Source organism: Spea bombifrons, chromosome 10 (genome assembly GCF_027358695.1).
Source record: "Spea bombifrons isolate aSpeBom1 chromosome 10, aSpeBom1.2.pri, whole genome shotgun sequence".
In the NCBI taxonomy this organism is placed as follows: domain Eukaryota; kingdom Metazoa; phylum Chordata; class Amphibia; order Anura; family Pelobatidae; genus Spea; species Spea bombifrons.
Genome location: NC_071096.1, coordinates 39,267,483 through 39,286,487, shown reverse-complemented (window position 1 = coordinate 39,286,487; position 19,005 = coordinate 39,267,483). Strand labels below are relative to the sequence as shown.

The window sequence follows — 19,005 nt, the reverse complement described above, 5'->3', positions numbered from 1 at the left end:
TGACCCTCAGCTAACTCTACATGGAACATATAACCAAGACAAGTCACACCAAATACACAACGACTCGAGTCGCACGCAGTCACATTTACTTAAAGAAAAAGCTCAACGTCGGGCAGTCAGGGAAGATGAATTACTGACTTCATTTACTTCGGTGCAGGGAGTCAGCCTGACTCTGGATCGCTGCCACACGGCTTTGATAAATGAGACAGAGGGGATCGGAGGAAAGCTAGTTACAGAGGATCGAACGAGTTGTGAAGTCCACAGAGTCATCATGCAGGACAGAAGGTACGGAGCACACGGACCGCTGGGGCTGTTTGTCACAGACAGGGCTATCGGCCGAGCCGTGACATGGGAGTACGGGCGTAACAAGGGTCAAACGCCAACCAGACTTCCGGCGCGTTTGGTCACTTTCCCCGCAGGGCACCAAGCAACCACCACCAACCCCAACCAGTCACCCCAAAACTCCCAGTGTAAAACACGCTGCCACCACCAAGAACTTTAAAACCGGGCGTCTTAGGTTACCCAAAAACAATTAGACTGCAATAACTACACAATCCCCAAACTGATATCTATATAGTTAACCGCTTAGTAACGTGACCTATCAATATGTATACAAAAGGCTATCTCTAGGCTGAGTTCGATTAGAGAACAAAGACAGAACTGATTAAAAATGTTTAATCTGAGCATAAAATGGGTCACAGTGCTGTTACACAAAAATGCATATAAAAAAGAGACAGACTAAAATAGTACAAGTACAAAACAGTATAAAATAAAAGGGATAAAACAGAGCATCATACCATACTTCCTTGGAGCCTTGATGTTGTCTCTGATGGTAAAAACAGGCTCTCCCTCCATTACCAATTGCCCACCTTTTTATCCCCCCCCCCAAGACCGCCCTTTTCCTGTTACCTGAGCAAGGGAGTAGGGGGTTCAGAACTATGACCTTCTGAAGGCGGGGTTATATCTTCTCAACTTTGGTCTGGGATCACAAAATATGTAATATGACGCCGGCCGAGCTTGGCATAATTATGACACCAGGATCATCATAATTCTCTGGTCCTAGTGATCATTTTCATACCAAACTCCACACCTGTATCAGTTAGCACAAGGACACGTTTGCAAAACACTTGTTATGGTCATGCCTGCATGGCGTGTTTGGTCTCCCTGAAACCAGCACATCACAGGCATAAGGATGCAATGTACGATAGGGACCAAAGGTTATGTACTCATCATATTTTGAACCTTATACATTTAATAATTTTACCCTGTGTCTATTGATACCCTGTCTCCACACCCCAGGGAGATGTAGCCAGGATGTCTGGCCCTTCACTCTTCCACAGGAATCCCTTCCTGTCCCAGGTGACAATACCCAGCATGGGGTAATCAAGTTTTATTTTGGGTTCTGGCTCCAAAAGGAAAGGTGTGAACAAATGTTACTGGACCTAGCATCAGTCAAATCCCTTAACCCATTCAGTGCCAAGCTCCAGTTACTCATGCCGTGGCATGACACTGGTGATCAGGGCTGACTTTACTGAAGTCACAGACTATAAACCGGGATTAATGCCTAGCGGCTGCGGCACTCTGGTTGCAATCTGCGTGGATGAAAAGAAAGGAGTGTTGAAGAGTCATGACAGTTTTTATGCATGTTTATTATCTGCAGTAGTAAAGCCCCACACCACGTGTTACTGTGACCCGTGTCTGATATGCATGCCATTCTCTGCAGGTTTTGGGAGCCGGATGCCGTTCTGCAGCTCGGAGGCGTTAAGCAGTCATCTCCTCGTTCCCACAATCTCCTTCCGCACAAACCCTTTAAAGGCCGTCTCCGCAACGTCGTTCTTAATAAGCAGGTAATGTCTTTCTATCACGCAGAGTATCGCTTACCTCTTACTGCAGACGGCTGCTCTGTAGTGGACGTGGGAGCTGCGCATGGATCCGGTAAACTGGATCAGCTTCGGTACTTTGGGGGTCTCTGAGCAGAGGGATGCGGTATAACCAGGTGGGTTAGCAGGATAGTCCCGGCCGGTATCATGTAGGACAGAGGTTGGTAATGATTCCTATAAGACACGAATACATTAGAAAGTTATTTGATTAGTAACGTGTATTATTACCAATATTCACTAACATACAACTCGCAGATATGCAGCCAAACTGTGTGAGGAGCCGGGTCAATAGACATTCTAAGGGTAACAAAGGGTAACCGAACCGTAAGAACGTAACAGGTAGGTCCGTATCAAAGCTTTCCACCGAGTTATCTGAGCTACTTTGTGCTGACCTGCAGAATGATATCTAATAATTTTCTTTATGGGGTGTGTGTTTCCTTTAACACAGGTGTATGATCTAGTAGCCCCACTGGAGGCCGTTAATAGCTCCCCAGGCTGTGTGAGGAAGGGTACAGCTTGCTCATCACCTGTACCCTGCGACTTTCTTTGCATCAGTGACCCCCGGACCCCCAGCTGTGATTGCCCACCTGCTCACCAAGACTGCGGAAAAGGTACAGGCTTGGCTTACACCGATGCGCTCACGGGTAATAACTCTACAAGAACATTAAAAAGAGACCCAAACCTGAATGAATGGTTCCACCACCTCACTGATATCACAATGTCTCCCAATATACAGATGGGTTTTATATTAAAAAACATTCTCATGCCAATATTTATGTTATATTAAAGAGACTCACCTGAACCGGGACATCTTTGTGAATGCGCAGAGTATAGTGTAGATTATTGGAAAATGGGGAGTTGCAGTGCGATCATCAAGGAATCCATTCGAATGTTTGTGGCCAAAGCTCCGCCAGAAAGGACTCTTCATACATCACATCTGAGCGCTCTGCCACCGCCTGGTGCTCTGCTGGGCGATCATTTCTGTATCATAGTGAATAGCGTAATCCGCATTATATACTCATCCTTTTGCAGATGTCCACGAACTTCTTCCATCCTGGAGGCCACATCCGGTACCTGCTCCCTCATTCTCTCCATCCGCAGCGGACACATTTTCAGGCAACGTTAAGAACACGCAACGCCAACAGCGTCATCCTGCGTCTGTCTTCTAAGGACCGGAGCGAATCCATCCACCTGCAGGTACCAAACACAGCATGACGTCCATACCTTGACACGCGCCATGCTGCACGTTGGGTAGAGTCGCGTCCACATCTGAAGCTCCCGATTCAGAGCAGCCGGTAGATGGGACAGCTTTAGGGTCATTGTATTTCAGCCTGTAGATCATAGCGATGGTTCAGCATGACCCGGGGATCTAACGGCACCATTTGTTTTGTCGAGGTGAGGCATGGGCTTCTAACAGTCTGCTACAATCTCGGTGATGGTCCCAACACAGTCACACTTCCCGACCATGAAATAGACACTGAGAGTGGAATGACGTTGGCTTGGAAAGGATGCAGAACGAGTTCACGCTTCGCTTTAATGGAGGAGGGGAGCAGAGAGACGACAGCAGCTCACGGGACCTACAAAGAAATTAAAGTCGATCTGAGATGCGAGACTCTGGGAAGCATCAACCAGTCGGGTTATCAAGGTAGAAAGAACAATAGTTACCGATAATAAGATAAGCGTTTACGTTTTCACAACAATGGGCTTCAATAAAACTGTAAAAGCATTTCTAGTGAATGTAAGAGTAGAAGCCGTCTGTAAATCCATGGGGTATAAAGACTCTCCCTGCCCGTCATTACCTGGAATACACCATACGATGCTGAATTCTCACTGTCCCATCATGCGCTGATCTCCAATTCCTTCTGTGTAATCAGGATGCATAAAGAACACGAGACTGAACGGCTGCCGCCTGCCCATGGAGAACACGACGGCCTCGCCGGTGTCCGTTATAAGCCGGGAAGGAGCGACCGAAGGCTGCGTCTCAGACATCTGTAGCAGCAGCCCCTGCAGCTGCCGCTTTGTCTGCGTTGATCTATGGATGAACCATGAAAGAGCGATGATCGGGAGAGACATCCTATGTTTTTGGCAGAGACTTGCGGTGATAACATTGAGGATTGTGCAGCCGAAGCAACAATGGTTTGATCCAGGAGAAGCTGCAGAAATAAAGGAGAGAAACCGGACCAAAGAGCTTACAGTCTAACCCGTGGAATCCCCTCGCTCACCTTGGGACCGAGTCCGCCGAGTCTGAAGATGTCCAGAACAGCAGCAAACAGATCTGCAAACCTAGAGCCGGGACAAGAAGCTTGCATTAGTTCTCTAGTTACCCTTTATACCCCCGCGTGACTCCAATTAACGTCTGATCACCGCACCCCTATCAAAGCTTTAACGACTCCATTTAACGAGCTCCACCCCGGACTGGGATTTCATTTCCTTACGAGGGCCCAATAAGGATACAGGATTTATTTCATTTTAACATTACGGGGCTCACTCGGCCCCCCCACGTGACCCCCCCCCCTGTTCATGCCTTACCGCCAGCATGCATTCACCTGTGCCAAAGCCCCAGCTCCCGCTTCTGTTTCCACCCTTTAAAGATTTAAATAAACTCAGTAAAACGATTATTCGACTCTTTGTCCTCAGTTTGTAGTAAAACATTGTCGGGGCCGGCGATTAAAACAAAACATGGAGACAATTGGAGACCAGCCCAAAACTTCATGAGGCCATTTTTGCTGCACGTGGGGAGTTCCAGCCCCAGTATTTGTTTTATATAGCGCCATCATATTTAGTAGCGCTGTACAATGGCTAGACAGGGTATAAGCCGTATGTAACATAATTTGACTTAAAACACAGGTGAGGAGGGCCCGCTTGTGTTCATAGGGGGCAAACCCTGCATTTTCAAACACATGGTTTCAAATAAAAGATATATATAGAAAACCGCTTCTAACAGGATTATGGCCCACGAGAGCTCCTGTATACTGCGGAAGAGCATCTAAAAGTATGAAGTTAACCATTTAAGTGTAACCAAACTACTGAAAAACTTATCTAAAACAAAGAAATTACTTTCACAGAATTAACAAACCGGCAAATAAACTCCACAACAAACTATGCACACCCTGACCATGCGAGACACTCTGTGACTGAAAGAAACGATCTCTGCTTCTGGGGGGTAGATCTAGAGGGCTGCATTCATTTCAAAATCACAGAATTCACAAACCTTTGCCGGTCCTTCTCCAAGCTCAAGACCAGAGAATCAGCTCCACAGGACCAACACGCAGCACCAAGAAACACAAAGTTCTGGCTAGAAGGCTGGAGAAACGCCCGGGTTAAATAGACTTTTGATTGATTGAGGAAATGAGGTGCAGGTGCGAGTCAGGAGCAGGCAGCCATCTTATGTCCATGGAAAGGTAAATAGTACAAAATATAGCAAAATACATGTAGATATAGCTTATTCCATGGCAAAACAGCAAAAAGTCTAGTTGTCTTGTGGCGTAATGGTGATTCTATTCCTGGTAAATATATATTATTATAGCGGCTGCGCGTATATCTAAGTCTTCAGAGTAGGTGAATTTGAGTTTATCTATTATGGACGAATGCACTTGGGATGTAGAAATAGTGAGGCAAACTATAGCATTGGGAATGCCGTTCTGCCAGTGACAGCAGACGAGAGGGATTTAGAGTAATAATTACTGATGACTTAAAGGTAAGCAGACAATGCCGTAAAGCGCTGGAAAAAGCAAGCAGGGTGCTGGGTTGTTGGTAGCAGGAAGAGTTTCTGCCTTGTATTGTAAATTTATAAATCATCCAAAATGTTATACAAGGAAACATGCTTCTCTACTTATATATTTTGTGCTGTTTCAGTAGCATGAGCATCCCGCCATCGTGTACTATTCACCATACATCAATGGGCCCATCAGGAAATACTACTTTACAGAAAGGGTAGTTGATGCATGGAATCACCTTACAGCAGACGTGGTAGATGTTAATACAGTGAAGACATTTAAGCAAGCATGGGATAGGCATAAGGCTAAGCTAGATATAGGATAAGGCCGGATACTAAGGAAAGGATTCAGAGGTTGGGCAGGCTGGATGGGCCGAATGCTTCTTATCTGCCGTCACTTTCTATGTTTAACACAGGCAGGCAGAAGGGACCCTTGCGCTCTCTCGGAAACTTTACTAAAGGAGCCAGTTGAGATTGGGTGCTCGTTGACTCTTACTATTAGGTCCCTCAACATCGACATCCCTCACATCACAGTGTAAAAAATACACATCCTGACTGTAAGCAACGTCTGCCATCCGTTATATTTCCAGAATATGAACTTTACAAATTCACCCGGCTTTTTGCAATCCATTTATTAAATGCAAGGTTTTTTGTAATATAAATAAAAAAAAAGGACATATCTCTTACTAATAAAGCTTTTCGCCGCACTTGGATTAGAACCAGCAGCCCTTTGGATGGAAGGTCGATAGCTTACCATTACACCACACGGCAGCTATGCAAACATTTCTGTTTCACATTTATATACCGCGTCCGTGATCCAGGCACAGGCAGGCATTATATATCCACGGGGAGAGTGATGTCTGTAAGAACTTTGTGGCGTGATGGTTAAGTGGGCTGCCTATGATGCTCAAGGTTGTTGGTTTGATTCTTCCTGGTTGTGTTTGGGGAGCTGCTGTGTAAATATATAATCAGCTGTATGTGCCAATTATTTTTTTTTTCAGCACAAAATATCTTTAGATAACGGCATAAAAACAGGTGCCTTATCTTGTGATTCATTTCCCATGGGTCCTGACATACACAAACACGCCGTCACAAACAAACATACTCATACACAACCACACCGACTCATTCACTCAACCTAAGGCCGACACCACGGACACTGATACTGTTAGGGCTCATGGGAATTGAACCAGCAACCTTTTGTATGGTGCATAAGCAGGCCCGGACTGGGACAAAAAATAGGCCCGGGCATTTAAGCCTGAGCAGCCCATATTTATTTATTTATTTATTGTTAAAGCCCACCCGTACCATCTTTGCATTAAATCATTCACACAAATCATTAACACATTCATTAATGCAGTCTCACAAATCATTCAAGCAATTCATCCTCACATGAATTCATTGTCATACGCATTCACACAATTCATCCACACATTTATTCATTCATTCTCATACGCATTCACACTAGCCCCTCTCTTCATCTTATCTGCCCCTTCTCACTATGTTCCCCCTTTTCACTATGTAACCTCCTTCCCCACTTCTCAATATGTACCGCCTCTATCTATCCCCTCTCCCCCTTTCTCACTATCTAACCCCCCTCTGCCCCTTCTCACTGCACCCCCCTCCCTCACCCTACTTACATTGTTGCCGGAGCAAGCAGCAACAGCGACCGCGCCTGTGCCAGGGCAGGATTGACTTAGGGGCTGATGGAGCTGCAGCTCCAGGCCCCCATCTTAAAATAGGTCCAGTCAGGACTGGACTGACTGGTCCTATATGGCCGCATTAACGCAGAGCCCCTTAAGCCTGCCGCAACTACCCCCTCCTAACTATCTACCCTCTCCCTCTTTAAAGTTCACTTACCTTTCAGGAGTCCTGTGGTGGGGGTGCAAGGCCTCTGCCTCCCAGCTCTGCCACTGTATGGAACAGTATAGAGTGATGGGAGTTATGATGTACTTTTAGAGCATAATTAGATCATGAAAAAGACATTGGAAATGGTACAGCATAACACCCATCACTCTCACGCATTTACCAATCCACACATACACCAATCCACACGTATACCAATCCACACGTATACCAATCCACACGTATACCAATCCACACACATACACCAATCCACACATATATACCAATCCACACATATATACCAATCCACACGTATACACCAATCCACTAATCCACACACATACCAATCCACACACACCAATCCACACCTATATACCAATCCACACGTATACCAATCCACACACATACCAATCCACACGTATACCAATCCACACGTATACCAATCCTCACACATATACCAATCCACACGTATACCAATCCACACGTATACCAATCCACACATATATACCAATCCACACATATATACACTAATCCACACATATATACACTAATCCACACATATATACTAATCAACACATATATACTAATCCACACATATATACCAAACCACACATATATACCAATCCACACATATATACACTAATCCACTCTCACTGAATGTTTTCCTACCTTTCCTCTTTTCTCCTTACAGCTCCTTTTCCTCCTCTTCGCTCCTCTTCTTCAGTTCTTCTGTCTTCTCTGTCTTCTTCCGGGTCACCGGGTCGGTGGGCGCGGCTTCAGTGTTGTGCGCCGGGATCTGACAGCAAACCCCGGCGCACAACAGCTGTTGTCGCGCAGATCACAAGGGACCGGTATCGGAGGTCTTTAACAGACCTCCGGCTCCCTTGAGTGATTTTAAGCCGGGTTGAACCCGGCTTAAAATCACTCAAGGGAACCGGAGGTCTGTTAAAGACCTCCGATACCGCTCCCTTGCGAGCCTGCTCCTCCAGCGGCGGACATTACTGTCCGTCTCTGGAGGAGTGCCGGGTGCCGCAAGTTGGCAGCCCCTGATGAGCGGCACCCGGTGCGGACCGCCCCCCGTCGCGCCCCCTGGAGTGTGGCGCCCTGCTCTAAGAGGCCGGGAAGCCCCCACCAGGGCCGGCCTTAGGGGTCTGCGGCCGCACAGGGTTTAAATTAAAACATCAGGGTTTTTTTTTCAACTTTATTTAACATCCTCCATGTTAAATAAAGTTAAAAAAACTTTATTTAACATGGAGGATGTTAAATAAAGTTAAAAAAAAAACCCGATGTTTTAATTTAAACCCTGTGCGGCCGCAGACCCGTAAGGCCGGCCTTGGTGGGGACTTCCCGGCCCCTTAGAGTGGCGGACCCGGTCGCAGTTGCGGCGGGTTAAGGGGCAGGTGCCCCTTATGTCCTGCGTTACTGCGGCCGTAGGTAGGTTAGGGGCCTGGAGCTGCAGCTCCATCAGCCCCTAAAGTCAATGCGGCCCTGCCGTGGCCCGGCCCACCGGGCAAATGCCCGGTGTGCCCGATGGCCAGTCCGGGCCTGTGCATAAGACACCTGGCCATTGTGCCACCCGCGTGGCCGAGAATTTCCACTTTCCGTAGTCCTCTTATACTCACATGCACTCGTTCTAAAACTTATATATATTTACATAAGTCAAGCTGGGGGAACAAACCAGTAACCTTCTGTATCGGAGGATATACACCTAACCTTTCCACCCCACAGATATATTACACTCGCCTGCCGCCCCTACGCACATCTCCTCAGGAACAGCCAGGCTTTATACGCCAAATGGGGAGACAAAGCGCATAACAGCGTTGTGGCGTTGTGGTTCGGAGCGATGCCTACAAAGGACAAGGTTTCTGGTTCCATACCTAAGGGCTCTTGTACCGTGTGGTTGTGTAAATATGAACACAGCCACTCTAACCTATACACAGCTCACAGAAGTATTTTGTCTTATATTTTTAGAGCAAATATTTTTACATAGTGGCATAAAAGTCAGGTGTCCTATCGACTGTTTTATACTTTCCATGATTCCTGACTTACACAGCCACTCAAACACATACACACACACCAACACCGCAATGTTTATGTGAGCTATCCCTGAACTACAGGGAGAAATGTAAAAGAGAGGTGCAGCTTAGTGAATGAGGGGAGAAAGGGACTCTGGGGATGATTATGGGGGAGAGGACCTCCCAAGGTTACAGTACGGTCAGAACGATGGAAGACTGCATTAACTCTCAGTCTTCACTCAGCCAGTGCGGCAAATATTTTATTGTGAGTTGTGGGAGCAGAGGGAGTGATTGCATGCTAGGGAGTGTGGAAAGCCCAAGTTTTGTTACAAACATTGCACTGTTACCGGTGTTTAATATATTACTGCACTTGTTTGCACTTGCACATAAACAATCTCTCATTAAACTATCGGTAGTTGTTTGTTACAAGATGTTTTCCTTAACGTTTGTGTGGGGCGGCAGAGCCAGAGTAATCGTCTGCACGGGGACCCGGAACATTCTAAACGTAACCTTCAAACAGGGGGCGGAACCAAACTTATATAAAGGGTAACTAGAGAACTAATGCAAGCTTCTTATTTCGACATAATACATCTTTAACCAAAACAGTGCACTGCTAATAATCTTAAACATAACCGTACATTAACCCTAAGCTATTTTTTAGTTCTTGTCCCACATTTTTCCATTCGCATACCTGCCAACACACCCAACATTTTTGTGGACAGTCCTGCTTTTTTCCAGTTCTGTCCCATCAAATTTAGCTAAACTAGGTATACTAGTGCACGTAGGGAGGTATAGCTGGGTAGGGTAGCACTACAACATTAAATAAATATAATAAAGTAAACAATAAATATAACTTTAAAATAAAATTAAATAATTCATTTGTTGATGCCAGACCAGCCCCCTTCCGGCGACCAATAGAGTCGCACACACGTACCTTCACGGCGCGAACGCATCTGCTGCTGCGGCTCCGATGTGTTCTTAACCCCGTATTAACCCCTGCTACGCAGCCGGGAGAAAACGAAGATGAAACGAGCATGAAGAATGTCCGCGAATATTCGCCCGTTCCTGTCTTCTTTTCGGGCGAATATTCGTGGACATTCTTCGTGCTCGTTTCATCTTCGTTTTCTCCCGGCTGCGTAGCAGGGGTTACGAAGATTTCCCCCCCCCCTGAAGACGAACACGAAGAGCTCCCTGGTGCCCAAGTCTAATCGTTATAGTGGATCTGTGTATTTGTATCATTTTATACTTGGTGCATATGATTATATGTGGAGCAGGCAGACATCGTATGCATTACTAACCATATAAAAGTATTTTGGTTCTAATCTCCATGAAAGCTGGATCTACGTGTGTAGCGCGTCTGCATGTTCTTCTTATGTTTTTAGAGGGGGGTCCGTATGAGTAAATGTAGAGCAGGTGGGCGGCCGACGCCATGTCGTGGTGTGGCGTAACGGTTAGGTGTATCGCCTAAACTGCGACTGGTTTCTGGTTCGAACCCGCTTTGCTCCCGTAGGTAACTATATAGTGCTTCTAACCCACTTTGCTTCATGGCTGATTTATTTCTAATGTTTTTAGAGTCGGCAGATATTAGTATATGTGGAGCCGGTGGGCACCCATCTCGTGTGGTGGAATGGCGTGATGGTTAAGTGGATTGCCTAACGTGTGGTTGGCTGCTGGTTCTCACCCGCCGGTCTGCTGGATGATCTTATTCTTAATCTTTTAGAGCGGGTACATCAGAGTATTTGTGGAACTGGCAAACCTCCTGACCCAGTTGAGATGGTGGTCTAGGTGTTTGGTGCGTTACCCCCCCCTCCATACAAGTGGATGCAGGTTCTATTCTCCATGTATCCTGTGTATAAACTAATGTTATGTTTTCAGAGTCGGTGAATCTGAGTATTTGTATAACAGACAAGGCCCTTTTGCTCCATGGTACTGGTGGCGCATGGCTTAGCTGTGTTCATCACCGTGCTCCTGGCCCCTGGTTCTAATCTCTGTGATTCCTGTATAACGTATGCTTTTATGTTTTTTGGAGTAGGTAAATTTGAGTATATGTGGATGGGACGAGGGCGGCCATCCAGCCGTGCGCGTGGCACGTGTGTTAGGTGTATCGTTCACCATGCGTGAGGCTCCTGGTTCTAATCCCTGTGCGGCCTGCGTGTAAGGGTAGATATTTGTAACATTATGTTTTTCCAGTGGGTGAATTTGTGTATTTGTATTAGGGATGAGGAGCTCTTCTCCATCTCGAAGGTGGCGCGTGTGATGCGTGTATCGCACACTGTGCCGTGAGTTCCGGGTTCGAGTCCCAGGAAGTCCTGCGACTAGAGACGTTAAGTTATGTTTTTAGACTCTGTGAATTTGAGTATAAGTATTACGGACGAGCAAATTCAGTCTGCCACAAGGGTGGCGCAGGTGTCAAGTGTACTTACTTACCAAGCGGTTTGGTTTCTGGTTCTAATCCCCGTGAGGCCTGGCGAGTGGTTGCGGTGCGGTATGGTCGGTGCGGTGTGTAAGGCGTATGGGTATGTTCGGTGCGGTGTGTAAGACGTATGAGTATGTTCGGTGGTGTGTGAAAGTGCTGTATGTGCGGGTCAGGATGATTGGGGGTTAGAGCCAGTCGGTAGTACACAACACCTTTTATGCTTTTTTCTATAAATGCTAAAAAAAATAATAATAAGACAGCAGCGCGTGTTTTTTTTCCAGGGTAAGACCACTGTACGCACAGAGACATTATCAGTAGCTGTACCGAGCCACACGGAAGGGAGCTATCAGCGCATCATCTCGTAGGCAACACACCGAACCTTCAAGCGAAACCAGACTGGGACCACAGCATCAAGTACACAACACACCGAACCTTCAAGCGAAACCAGACTGGGACTGCAGCATCGAGTACGCAACACACCGAACCTTCAAACCACCACATGGCTGGATGCTCCCCACAGAGCTACAGGGAATCGAACCGGGACCGCAACATATGGCAGGCAGGGCACCTAACCATTACGCCATCGGATGATTGAAGGCTCTTCGTCGCCATGAACATATGACGCCTGCGTGTGATGCACCAATACTTATACCATCTAACATAATGCACACAATCTAAAAGGTGCACTACCTATTGCTTAGTGTGTCTAACTGCTTAGTGTGTAGAATTATGGTTTCGGGGGGGGGCGAATTTGAGTATTTGTATTACGGACGAGCAGCTTTGTCTGTTGCATGGGTGGCGCAGCGGCAGTGTTTGTTACATCCCATGCAGGCTGGTCTTGGTTCTAATCCCGTTGAGCCCTGTACGTAAAATTATGTTTTCAGATTGGGCGAATTTGAGTATTTGTATTACGGACGAGCAGATCCATTCATTGGAAGTGTGGTGCGCAGGTAAGTTGCGTTACTCGCCGTGCGGAAAGTTACAGGTTCCAATCTCATTAGAGCATCTGTCTCAGTGTATGTTTTGTTGTTTGAAGTATTTTTTAGGGATGAGCTCATTCGGGTTATAACACATACATGCTGCAGCCACGAGGTGACACTCAGCGAGCCGTTATAACACATACATGCTGCAGCCACGGGGTGACACTCAGCGAGCCGTTATAACACATACATGCTGCAGCCACGGGGTGACACTCAGTGAGCCGTCAATGTCAATGTTGAGGGACCTAATAGTAAGAGTCAACGAGCACCCAACGTCGACTGGCTCCTTTAGTAAAGTTTCCGAGAGAGCGCAAGGGTCCCTTCTGCCTGCCTGTGTTAAACATAGAAAGTGACGGCAGATAAGAAGCATTCGGCCCATCCGGTCTGCCCAACCTCTGAATCCTTTCCTTAGTATCCGGCCTTATCCTATATCTAGCTTAGCCCTATGCCTATCCCATGCTTGCTTAAATGTCTTCACTGTATTAACATCTACCACTTCTGCTGTAAGGTGATTGCATGCATCCACTACCCTTTCTGTAAAGTAGTATTTCCTGATGGGCCCATTGATGTATGGTGAATAGTACACGATGGCTGGATGCTCATGCTATTGAAACAGCACAAAATATATACGTAGAGAAGCATGTTTCCTTGTATAACATTTTGGATGATTTATAATTTACAATACAAGGCAGAAACTCTTCCTGCTACCAACAACCCAGCACCCTGCTTGCTTTTTCCAGCGCTTTACTGCATTGTCTGCTTACCTTTAATCATCAGTAATTATTACTCTAAATCCCTCTCGTCTGCTGTCACTGGCAGAACGGCATTCCCAATGCTATAGTTTGCCTCACTATTTCTACATCCCAAGTGCATTCGTCCATAATAGATAAACTCAAATTCACCTACTCTGAAGACTTAGATATACGCGCAGCCGCTATAATAATATATATTTACCAGGAATAGAATCACCATTACGCCACAAGACAACTAGACTTTTTGCTGTTTTGCCATGGAATAAGCTATATCTACATGTATTTTGCTATATTTTGTACTATTTACCTTTCCATTGACATAAGATGGCTGCCTGCTCCTGACTCACACCTGCACCTCATTTCCTCAATCAATCAAAAGTCTATTTAACCCGGGCGTTTCTCCAGCCTTCTAGCCAGAACTTTGTGTTTCTTGGTGCTGCGTGTTGGTCCTGTGGAGCTGATTCTCTGGTCTTGAGCTTGGAGAAGGACCGGCAAAGGTTTGTGAATTCTGTGATTTTGAAATGAATGCAGCCCTCTAGATCTACCCCCCAGAAGCAGAGATCGTTTCTTTCAGTCACAGAGTGTCTCGCATGGTCGGGGTGTGCATAGTTTGTTGTGGAGTTTATTTGCTGGTTTGTTAATTCTGTGAAAGTAATTTCTTTGTTTTAGATAAGTTTTTCAGTAGTTTGGTTACACTTAAATGGTTAACTTCATACTTTTAGATGCTTTTCCGCAGTATACAGGAGCTCTCGTGGGCCATAATCCTGTTAGAAGCGGTTTTCTATATATATCTTTTATTTGAAATCATGTGTTTGAAAATGCAGGGTTTGCCCCCTATGAACACAAGCGGGCCCTCCTCACCTGTGTTTTAAGTCAAATTATGTTACATACGGCTTATACCCTGTCTAGCCATTGTACAGCGCTACTAAATATGATGGCGCTATATAAAACAAATATTGGGGTGGAACTCACCACGTGCAGCAAAAATGGCCTCATGAAGTTTTGGGCTGGTCTCCAATTGTCTCCATATTTTGTTTTAATCGCCGGCCCCGACAATGTTTTACTACAAACTGAGGTCAAAGAGTCGAATAATCGTTTTACTGAGTTTATTTAAATCTTTAAAGGGTGAAAACAGAAGAGGGAGCTGGGGCTTTGGCACAGGTGAATGCATGCCAGCGGTAAGGCATGAACAGGGGGGGGGGTCACGTGGGTGGGCCGAGCGAGCCCCGTAATGTTAAAATGAAATAAATCCTGTATCCTTATTGGGCCCTCGTAAGGAAATGGAATCCCAGTCCGGGGTGGAGCTCGTTAAATGGAGTCGTTAAAGCTTTGATAGGGGTGCGGTGATCAGACGTTAATTGGAGTCACGCGGGGGTATAAAGGGTAACTAGAGAACTAATGCAAGCTTCTTGTCCCGGCTCTAGGTTTGCAGATCTGTTTGCTGCTGTTCTGGAATATTCAGACTCAGCGGACTCGGTCCCAAGGTGAGCGAGGGGATTCCACGGGTTAGACTGTAAGCTCTTTGGTCCGCTTTCTCTCCTTTATTTCTGCAGCTTCTCCCGATCAAACCATTGTTGCTTCGGCTGCACAATCCTCAATGTTATCACCGCAAGTCTCTGCCAAAAGCATAGGATGCTGGAGCTCTGTCCCGTTGAATGCGTCCTGCAGAGAACATTCACTCAAATTAAAACTGATTGGTTCGTTTGTCTCAGCAAGTTGCCAAACGAGCATTCATCCAATTTAATCCGTCCTGCACCCAATCTGTGCTCCCCCCCCCATAAATGTGTTTTGAGTGTGATTGGGGTAATTAAAACATTCCATCTAGTTACACAAGGCCTTTATCCCTTTAACTTTTCAGCTGTGTATGAAGTGGCTTAAGGCGTATGGAGTACGGATTGTATCAGAATTCCAGGATCAGCAGCAGCAGCTGGTGAGGGGATCAAAGTCTTAAACTTGCTACAAACTACATATAAAAAATGTAACATTGTATCCCACAAACTCTTTACTCACGTGGTCTTCGTTGTAATGGGAGATGTTTTTTCTGGTGTCCTCAAGGTCCTGGCTATGCCCAGATCTGTGATAAACTCCTTGGTTTATGGTCTTCCTCCTCTTGCAGCGAGACCACAACAGAATTCCGGCGATCAGCGCTGCGAATGGAGACACAAGAATTATCCTCTTGCAGCATGCAAGGTACTGAATATCTTTTATATTTTAATGCTTTTTCTTGATCCATCATGAATAACAGGGTTGCTGTTATCTTAACTTGCCCTGATCCACCCTTGGTAGGAATTCCAGCGCTGTATAAACAAAGTGTTTCAAAATGTTTCTTCCTCTTTCATACAGGACAAAGATTCTCATTATCCCTCGACACATGGGAGTGGTGCTTTAACAATCGAGTGGAGTGAATGCGGTGTATGGAGTGCAGCTTAACTGGGAATGCTTAGAAAGCACAAGGTAAGACCCCAAAGCTCTAATCTCTTCTGAAGTCTTGTGACCCCAGCACGTGTTGGGTGATTCCTGCATTCGTGGCTCATCCATAGATCAACGCAGACAAAGCGGCGGCTGCAGGGGCTGCTGCTACAGACGTCTGAGACGCAGCCTTCGGTCACTCCTTCCCGGCTTATAACGGACACCGGCGAGGCCGTCGTGTACTCCATGGGCAGGCGGCAGCCGTTCAGTCTCTCGTTCTTTATGCATCCTGATTACACAGAAGGAATTGGAGATCAGCGCATGATGGGACAGTGAGAATTCAGCATCGTATGGTGTATTCCAGGTAATGACGGGCAGGGAGAGTCTTTATACCCCATGGATTTACAGACGGCTTCTACTCTTACATTCACTAGAAATACTTTTACAGTTTTATTGAAGCCCATTGTTGTGAAAGCGTAAACGCTTATCTTATTATCGGTAACTATTGTTTTTTTACCTTGATAACCCGACTGGTTGATGCTTCCCAGAGTCTCGCATCTCAGATCGACTTTAATTTCTTTGTAGGTCCCGTGAGCTGCTGTCGTCTCTCTGTGCTCCCCTCCTCCATTAAAGCGAAGCGTGAACTCGTTCTGCATTCTTTCCAAGCCAACGTCATTCCACTCTCCGAGATTGTAGCAGACTGTTAGAAGCCCATGCCTCACCTCAACAAAACAAACGTTGCCGTTAGATCCCCGGGTCATGCTGAGCCATCGCTATGATCTACAGGCTGAAATACAATGACCCTAAAGCTGTCCCATCTAGCGGCTGCTCTGAATCGGGAGCTTCAGATGTGGACGCGACTCTACCCAACGTGCAGCATGGCGCGTGTCAAGGTATGGACGTCATGCTGTGTTTGGTACCTGCAGGTGGATGGATTCGCTCCGGTCCTTAGAAGACAGACGCAGGATGATGCTGCCGGTGTTGCGTGTTCTTAACGTTGCCTGAAAATGTGTCTGCTGCGGATGGAGAATGAGGGAGCAGGTACCGGATGTGGCCTCCAGGATGGAAGAAGTTTGTGGACATCTGCAAAAGGATGAGTATATAATGCGGATTACGCTATTCACTATGATACAGGAATGATCGCCCAGCAGAGCACCAGGCGGTGGCAGAGCGTTCAGATGTGATGTATGAAGAGTCCTTTCTGGCAGAGCTTTGGCCACAAACATTCGAATGGATTCCTTGATCGCACCGCAACTCCCCATTTTCCAATAATCTACACTATACTCTGCATTCACAAAGATGTCCCGGTTCAGGTGAGTCTCTTTAATATAACATAAATATTGGCATGAGAATGTTTTTTAATATAAAACCCATCTGTATATTGGGTGACATTCTGATATCAGCGAGGTGGTGGAACCATTAATTCAGGTTTGGGTCTCCTTTTTTCTTGTAGAGTTATTACCCGTGAGCGCATCGCTGTAAGCCAAGCCTGTACCTTTTCTGCAGTCCTGGTGAGCAGGTGGGCAATCACAGCTGGGGGTCTGGGGGTCACTGACGCAAGGAGAACTGCAGGATGTGGGTGATGAGCAAGCTGTACCCTTCCTCACACAGCCTGGGGAGCTATTAACGGCCTCCAGTGGGGCTACTAGATCATACACCTGTGTTAAAGGAAACGCACACCCCATAAAGAAAATTAGATATCATTCTGCAGGTCAGCACAAAGTAGCTCAGATAACTCGGTGGAAAGCTTTGGTACGGACCTACCTGTTACGTTCTTAAGGTTCAGTTACCCTTTGTTACCCTTAGAATGTCTATTGACCCGGCTCCTCACACAGTTTGGCTGCATATCTGTGAGTTGTATGTTAGTGAATATTGGTAATAATACACGTTACTAATTAAAGAACTTTCTAATGTATTCGTGTCTTATAGGAATCATTACCAACCTCTGTCCTACATGATACCAGCCGGGACTACCCTGCTAACCCACCGGGTCATACCGCATCCCTCTGCTCAGAGACCCCCAAAGTACCGAAGCTGATCCAGTTTACCGGATCCATGCGCAGCTCCCACGTCCACTACAGAGCAGCCGTCTGCAGTAAGAGGTAAGCGATACTCTGCGTGATAGAAAGTCATTACCTGCTTATTAAGAACGACGTTGCGGAGACGGCCTTTAAAGGGTTTGTGTGGAAGGAGATTGTGGGAACGAGTAGATGACTGCTTAACGCCTCCGAGCTGCAGAACGGCATCCGGCTCCCAAAACCTGCAGAGAATGGCATGCATATCAGACACGGGTCCCAGTAACACGTGGTGTGGGGCTTTACTACTGCAGATAATAAACATGCATAAAAACTGTCATGACTCTTCAACACTCCTTTCTCTTCATCCACGCAGATTGCAACCAGAGTGCCGCAGCCGCTAGGCATTAATCCCGGTTTATAGTCTGTGACTTCAGTAAAGTCAGCTCTGATCTCCAGCCCCAGCGGTCCGTGTGCTCCGTACCTTCTGTCCTGCATGATGACTCCGTGGACTTCACAACTCGTTCGATCCTCTGTAAGTAGCTTTCCGCCGATCCCCTCTGTCTCATTTATCAAAGCCGTGTGGCAGCGATCCAGAGTCAGGCTGACTCCCTGCACCGAAGTAAATGAAGTCAGTAATTCATCTTCCCTGACTGCCCGACGTTGACATTTCCTTTAAGTAAATGTGACTGCGTGTGACTCGGGTCGTTGTGTATTTGGTGTGACTTGTCTTGGTTATATGTTCCATGTAGAGTTAGCTGAGGGTCAGTTAGTTGAGTATAATGCAGCTCTGTGTCTGCTCTTAAAGATTCGTCTTCATTCTACTTCTGTGAGTAAAGGAGAATATTTAAGCTTTCCTATGGCTTCATTAATTACAGGTCTGGCTCACGATGTGGTAATTAACTTACTTTATCTTTTATGCGCAGGTCTACCCGATGCCGTTCTGTCTGTAACGTTCACCTGCTCTGGAAAGCTGAG

General features: G+C 46.3%; 2 long non-coding RNA genes across 2 annotated transcripts; one reads left to right on the top strand and one right to left on the bottom strand.

The window, feature by feature from the left end:
- Positions 1–231: 231 nt before the first annotated feature.
- LOC128467655 (uncharacterized) lies at positions 232–2,419 on the top strand. The gene is made up of 3 exons (XR_008345744.1): positions 232–285; positions 1,724–1,847; positions 2,329–2,419. It is a non-coding gene; the product is annotated as an uncharacterized LOC128467655 (long non-coding RNA).
- On the bottom strand, positions 1,516–3,056 carry LOC128467654 (uncharacterized). Its single transcript, XR_008345743.1, has 3 exons — positions 2,678–3,056; positions 1,882–2,054; positions 1,516–1,592 (listed from the first exon to the last, which is right to left on the bottom strand). It is a non-coding gene; the product is annotated as an uncharacterized LOC128467654 (long non-coding RNA).
- Positions 3,057–19,005: the final 15,949 nt, after the last annotated feature.